The 7,787-nt window shown below is 30.0% G+C and overlaps 2 long non-coding RNA genes across 2 annotated transcripts in view; both read right to left on the reverse strand.

The window, feature by feature from the left end:
• LOC111086040 overlaps positions 1–1,333 on the reverse strand; it is a 38,642-nt gene extending 37,309 nt beyond the window's left edge. Inside the window, exon 1 of the long non-coding RNA XR_002610806.1 lies at positions 1,252–1,333. This is a non-coding gene — a long non-coding RNA (uncharacterized LOC111086040). The remainder of the gene's footprint in view (positions 1–1,251) is intronic.
• A 5,261-nt stretch (positions 1,334–6,594) lies between these two features.
• Positions 6,595–7,787, reverse strand: part of LOC111086039 — a 14,405-nt gene continuing 13,212 nt past the window's right edge. Inside the window, exon 3 of the long non-coding RNA XR_002610805.1 lies at positions 6,595–7,045. This is a non-coding gene — a long non-coding RNA (uncharacterized LOC111086039). The remainder of the gene's footprint in view (positions 7,046–7,787) is intronic.

The raw sequence follows: 7,787 nt of genomic DNA on the forward strand, positions 1-7,787 counted from the left end.
GTATTGAATATAAAAATTACTTGAATTTCACGATACGCAGAGTTAAAATAAAACTACACCAGTTTGTAATGAATATAAAAATTACTTGAATTTGACGATACGCAGAGTTAAAATAAAACTACACCAGTTTGTAATGAATATAAAAATTACTTGAATTTGACGATACGCAGAGTTAAAATAAAACTACACCAGTTTGAAATGAATATAGAAATTACTTGAATTTCACGATACGCAGAGTGAAAATAAAACTACACCAGTTTGTAATGAATATAAAAATTACTTGAATTTCACGATACGCAGAGTGAAAATAAAACTACACCAGTTTGTAATGAATATAAAAATTACTTGAATTTCACGATACGCAGAGTTAAAATAAAACTACACCAGTTTGTAATGAATATAAAAATTACTTGAATTTCACGATACGCAGAATTAAAAGAAAATTTAACGAAGAAATAAAGAACTTCGCCAACAGTATTAGTAACATATTCTTTCCAAAAGCTTGGGTAAAGTTTGTTGTGCATTTTAGTTAAATGTTAACAAAAAAATGAAGCTCATGAACTCTATCTCATCGCTCAAGAGCTTTTCATGCACGATTCATACGCTTCATGAACACATCAGTCTTATAAGTCTTCATTTGAAATATAATAACATAGCCGGATAGGAACCCTCAACATTCGATCATTTTAAGACGTTATTCTTTTTATGTTTATTAGTTTCTTTTTTTAGCTGCAATTAGTTATTTTCGCGATAATGGACTAAAAAAAAAACTTACAGCTCTGAGAATTTAATCGAAGAACTTGCAGAAACCACTGTCTGAAACTTCAGGTTTCTAGGTGATAAAAACGAAACTTCGCCATACCTCTAATTACTGATGTATAGTTCAAAGGCAGCTGGTTGAATCATAATTTATATTGATGGAGACAAGTTGATGTAATAATAATATCACACTTAAAAAAGAATATGATGGCCATTCGCTGTTATGTAAGGATAATCGCAAAGAAGACGAGAGCTTAAAAAGGAATGTGACGCCAATCACAAAGGAGACGAGAGCAAAAGCCTTCACACTTGGACGCCCCTCCCTGGATTTACACTGCAGAACATAGCATTAGCTCTCAGGCATCCTTCTTATGTTGATTATACATATCAAGTTTAAAAGTTACACGCGCTTTCATAGGTAGTTAGGACTTGTAAAATTTCTTTTTTATAAACCCCTATGGTTAATGTATATATATATATATTACATCTTACCTTACTGTTTCTAGTAAGATCCATCGTAAGTAAATACAGCCACATCCCGCAAAGTAGAAACCTTATTCACACTAACATTTTCCCGTCCATGACCATGTGATGATTATGAAACCAGTGACGTCACTGGAATAGGTCGCGTTCTCTATTGTCTGTATGGTTTGACAAGGAAAAGTTAAGTTTTTCTGTTGTTTTCTCACTCTACTTTAGTTGGATTGTTTTATTTCTGAATGGACTTTGTTAAGTTGTGTAATTTATTTGTTTTTTGACCAAATTGAGAATTAGATAGAACTTAAGAATCAGGTATACGTCTTTTATGGAAAGAAACGAAAGTGATATTGTAACTTAAACATATTTTATTCATTTTTAAGTTTTTATAATTATGTTTTCTATAAGTTTAATGATTAATATTGATAAGAGAAGTAACGCTTTAGAAAAGTAGACATTTTGATTATTGTTCTTCTCAGTCAGAGAATTAATGGTACGTGTTGTTCTTAGTCAGAGAATGTCACATACAATTAATGATACGTGTTGTTCTTAGTCAGAGAATGTCGCACACAATTAATGATACGTGTTGTTCTTAGTCAGAGAATGTCACATACAATTAATGATACGTGTTGTTCTTAGTCAGAGAATGTCACATACAATTAATGATACGTGTTGTTCTTAGTCAGAGAATGTCACATACAATTAATGAAACGTGTTGTTCTTAGTCAGAGAATGTTGCATACAATTAATGATACGTGTTGTTCTTAGTCAGAGAATGTCACATACAATTAATGAAACGTGTTGTTCTTAGTCAGAGAATGTTGCATACAACTACTGATATATGTTTTCAACCAAAAAAAATTTACTTAAAACTACTGTTACATGTTCTCTTGTCAGAGAATGTCACATTCAATTAATGATACGTGTTGTTCTTAGTCAGAGGTTTGTTTGTAATTAAACACAAAGCCACGTGTGTCACATACAAATAATGATATGTGTTCTCAACCAAAAAAATTTACTTAAAACTACTGTTACATGTTCTCTTGTCAGAGAATGTCACATTCAATTAATGATACATGTTCTGCTCAGTCAGAGAATGTTGCCTGGAACTAATGGTACCTCAAACGATGTCCGTAAATGAATGTTGCTAATATCTATGAAACATATTTTATAGAAAGAAGTAAAGTATTCATAACCTATTAGCTTGAATTCATTTGAATTGATGTTGTATTCAACGTGTTTAATTTGTTTTTGTTTTTTGAAGAGCTTAAACACTTATAGTTTTATCTGAAGAGCTTAAACACTTATAGCTTTATTTGAAGGTGAGATAGGAAAAATTCTGTTTGAAAATATGAAATATTGTTTGATATTTCGTTGAAATGATACAATTATCAAAAAGACGTAAACATCATCTTCAGTTAATTTTACTGATAACTGATGAACAGTGTATAATACTCCATGTAACTGTAAACAGGTTACATCCAGAATAGACGATTTTATATTTCTTTTTGTAAACATATTGAATAGCAAAGACACCATATTTGTGAAACAATGCATTTTAAACTGTATAAGTAAAAACTGTAAGAAAAGCATTTTTCATTAGCCATACTAATGGCCAGTTTGATTTTTAACTTCGCTCTAACTGCGTATAGGAAGTTATCACTAATAAAAAAAGTGAATCATTTAAAACTATTGGAGAATTGTACAAGAAAATATAACATCAATGAATTAAAAAAATAAAGAAAATAGAACAGGAGTTATTCATGGTTCATATAAAAATAGTTTTAAATAACAAGAGCATTTCATTAATAATAATACGTAATAGCAACTGTAATTTGCGTATTGACATGTACAAAATAATGGAAAAATACTGTTCATGAAAGAACATTAATTAAGCGTGTGAATGGTTGTTTCCATGCTATTTTATAATTTATAATCATTGATATATTCTTTACTGTTTCGTGCTTGAAATTGTTAGAAAATTAAGTCCGAACTTTCACATAAATTTCGCGTACGTGATGGTCCGTGCTAGAGTAGTTGATTATTTAGAATTCTCAGGTTGGCAGGTTTTAATAATGGATAAGTAAGCGGCACTACGTGAAGTTGAATGTTTTATTATTATTATTTTTTGTGTCTCGGGCCTAACTGGGCTGGTATGGTCACAGGCCGCTAATAAACCTCTAAACATATATATACGGGCCTCTTTGAAACAGTAATATATTCAGAATTTTAAATACACATATTGAGGATTCTAATACAACCAAATTCGCCGATGTCTCGAGTTATTTAACTTGTAATTTCATTAGTTGAAAGAAGCTACAGTTTCGGGCTGCGAGCTGAAAGTGGGTCGACAAGAGTAACGAATAAACTGTAACTCCACTCTGAATAATGTTAAAAATAATTTCAGAATTTAACATCCATCTAGCTAGACGATATATATATAGATATAGTGGACACGAATAATTTATAAGCCCCCATAAATGAAATACTTCAACCCTGCACGATCCAATATTTTATTTTACCCAAAAATGCCAAGAGAAAATGGAAAACGGTTTCAGGATACTTGGGTAAGTAAACACATTATGCTAATATAATAATAGGTAGGCAAACAAAGATTTATAAACATAAGGAAAAGTTTATTGATGGTGGAACATACTAGATATTTCTTCAGGTATGACGAAGAAGACAGACCAATGTTCTGTCGAAACATCTAGTATGTTCCACCACCAGTAAACTTTTCCTCATGCTTATAAATCGTTGTTTGCCTACCTATTATTACCGTTTCAGGATAATGTAATGTTTTCTGTCCCGACTGAGAAAAACTAGCACAGACCCTAAAAATGATTTTTTACAGATACGTATATAAAAAAAAGTAATATTAGTGAGAGCTCAAAGTCTTGGTTAAGTGCACTACATAGCTACAGGGTAATTTATTAGAATTTTTAGACGTTGTTTGTCTGGCAAGAGTAAGTAACGTTATTATTTCACGAGGGTAGTTTTACTTATTTGCGGTGATCGGTAAAAACATCTAAGTGTTTCCATTTCTAAACGAAACTTCTGCACAAAAACATAAAATTGTTAAATTGATCCTTTTTTTTCTATTTCTATTTAGCTATTTCCTTTTCAGTGAACTATGAACGTAAAGCATTTCAATAAATAAAGAACATAAGAAAATTATCACATGGTATAAGTTCTGTTTTCCTCTTAAGGATGCAAAAAAAAAAAATTCAAAGACAAACATCATCTTACACGATGAAATTTGGTTGAATGGGTCTGAAGACGAAAGGCTGAAGACTTTCGAAACGTCGTCCTCTACACTTGTGTTTCTACAACAGGCAGTTGTCGTCCATTTAACCAAGTTTCATCGTGAATATTCTGTCTAAACAATCTATCAAATAATATAATCTTACGCGTTTTTCTAGTTTGTGTCAGATATATATATGTAAAGTTTATGAAGTAAAACCAGGGGGAAAATCTGTGTGTTATGTTAAAATATAATGGAGTAAAGAGTAACGTATCTATGAAGAATGAAATCGCTTTGTTTATGTAGAAATTTTTAATTAGTGATATGTGTATTGTTATTTTTCATTTAACAAGAAATAGCTAAACGTCACTATAAAGTAATAAACTATATATGCATATACGTTATTTGACGAGTAATTATAATACATTATTGTTGTGTACCTCGGATATTACACCATTATTTTCATATATTATGTGAATGCTACACCATTATTGTTACATACCTCCGATACTACACCATTATTTTCAAATTTAGTTTAGATACTATATACTATTATTGTTGTATAACTCGGATATTACACCATTATTTTCATATATAATGTGAATGCTACACCATTATTGTTACATACACCATTATTTTCAAATTCAGTTTAGATATTATACTATTGTTGTTGTATACCTCGGATATTACACCATTATTTTCATATATTATTTGAATGCTACACCATTATTGTTATATACCTCCGATATTACACCATTATTTTCAAATTTCGCTTGAATACTACACCAATATTTTCATATTTAGTTTGGATACTATACCATTAATGTTAAATAACTCGGATACTACACCATTATTGTTATACCCCTCCGACACTACACCACTATTATTCAAGCAAAATGTATATAACGTTTAAATGCTTTAAATTCATCATGACACGCAAACGCTAATATTTCTCGCCAACACATATAGATAGATAAATAAAGCTATTTTCCAATAGTTTTATCTTGAATAATTTTAAATTAGAAAACATACGCGAATAAAGAAGTGGATCTAATTTAGTAATGATGTGTACAAAATGTTGATACTTACTCTAAACTTTGTATTAATAATGAAGTCATATTCTCCTGATTCCAAAGAACCTCTGAATATTATATTTCTATACAATAATACTGTGTAATCTAAAGTTCCTTGTTAGACATCATTCAATTCATCATAGCTAAGATCCAAGTTTATGAGGTGGATTTTAATTATGAATGAAATCAATTGAGGAATATTTATGTAAGTGTGTTTGTCTGTCACATAATTTTGTATCACACGTTCTCCTAGGTACGTGAAATATTTACGACGTTAATTCATGTATAATCATGTTATGATTACGAAATTCTCCACCTTTTATCGTGTTCGGATTTATTTCTAATGGACAATACTATTCAAGTGTTTCAAACTGTTATACTGTAATGTACTTAAATCACCGGAGGTATTAGTTAAAAATTGTTTTTATATCTATGTTTTTACATTATATTTCGGATATATTGTGCTAAGACGTAGCACGTTCTAAAAATACGTTGTTGATTAACACTTTTTTTTTTCTCTTGGTGACCGTAGAAAGTATCAAATATAACAATGTTATTCGCTAGGAAAAGTTTTAATCTTTCTCTATTGAAGATTCAAAGATAATATGCTATATAGAGAGAAAACTAGACGAAGACACTCGCATATTATCTTTGAATCTTCAATGGAGAAAGATTAAAACTTTTTAAAAAATACCGCATATATATATAGAGAGAAACTAGACGAAGACACTCTGCGGTATTTTTTAAAGAAACTTCCTGACTCTTGGATCTTACAATATATCAAAACAAACCAGTTCTCGGTACGCTTGTTACTTGCTGTTTATTGTTGCCGAAACTGGCTGTCAGGAGAAGATAAGTCTTTTGGATGAGAAGAAGTGGGAATATGAATGGCCGTTTACCTCTATTTAAAATGGTCTAAGTACTTTTTTTCGGAAATTACAACAAGTAAAATTGAATAGAAAACACTGGAATGAAAGGTAAAAAAGTTCACAAATAAAAAAAGAAACAGTCTTAGTATTTTGGTGTTAAATGTTTTACGTCTTTTATTTACTAAACAAAATTAGTTCTAGTTACAAAATCCATACGCTTCTTACGTTTTAATCGATAAACAATATTTATCTTGAATAAAATAACCTCTACAGATCTGTACACCAACCTGTCTTTATTGATCGTACGTGTAAGATGCTAAACTTATACCGGTTTCAAGTTAATATGTAGGATTTTCTAGAACAAATATACTGTTAGCCTGCTTTTAGAAATACACAGAATTCTTTGTTTTCCTCGTTTCAAGTACATACAAAATACTGTTTTAGAATGGCGAGGGTTGCTCTTAAGCATTATAAGATTTTAAGGTTACTATTCAAACTCAGTTTGCTGACCGTCATCAGTATCCAGTGGTTTATAGTTCTTGAAGTATTCTTATGATCTCTTCTGTTTTAACTTGAGTTTTAACATCCTTGGACTGCATGGAAGAAAGCGTAAATTACCTGATCTGAAATAAAGAAAAAATAACAGATAAACATAGCGTGTTAAGCTTTATACTCAGCTGCAAATAACTAATTCTAATCTTCATTATGAAGAATACGGTTACATTATGACTGCAAAAAACATCATTAACAATGAATTTGATATTGAACAAAACTCCTAAACATTTAATTTTAATAATTCTATTTAACGGTTATTGGTTTAGTTGTTAGTTTAAGAATTCTGATTTTTCTTTTGTTGTCATCGTTTGAATTTAAAAGCTAAAAAGAACAATGTAAGGACTGTACTAGTTTGTATCTAAAATATAAATTTAGTCTTGTGATTCCAAGAAACATTAACTCAGCACAAATTACATATATGTATATATATAACAAACCAAATAGTTTCTATAAAATTATTACAACGTAAAACCAATCTGAAAAGAAAAATAATGGTTTAATTTTTGGCCATTTTATAGAATATTGTAATATATAATATTTCATAAGGTAAGACTTGCTAAATTAATTTGCTTGTCGCTATTTCTGTGGAAATTATATAATATCGAATCACTGATTTTAGTCTTAAGTCTTACTGTTTTTTTTTGAGCCATTAAGATTTACGGTTTCGAGTATCAGATAATTCAGTTTTTCAACGATAAAATATTTACTTTAACATTTCCTGTCCACTTACATTATTACTTGTCTTACCACGATCATTCGTTATGGTGGTTGCACATTTCCTGTCCACTTACATTATTACTTGTCTTACCA

Source organism: Limulus polyphemus, unplaced genomic scaffold (assembly GCF_000517525.1).
Source record: "Limulus polyphemus unplaced genomic scaffold, Limulus_polyphemus-2.1.2 Scaffold808, whole genome shotgun sequence".
Lineage (NCBI taxonomy): Eukaryota > Metazoa > Arthropoda > Merostomata > Xiphosura > Limulidae > Limulus > Limulus polyphemus.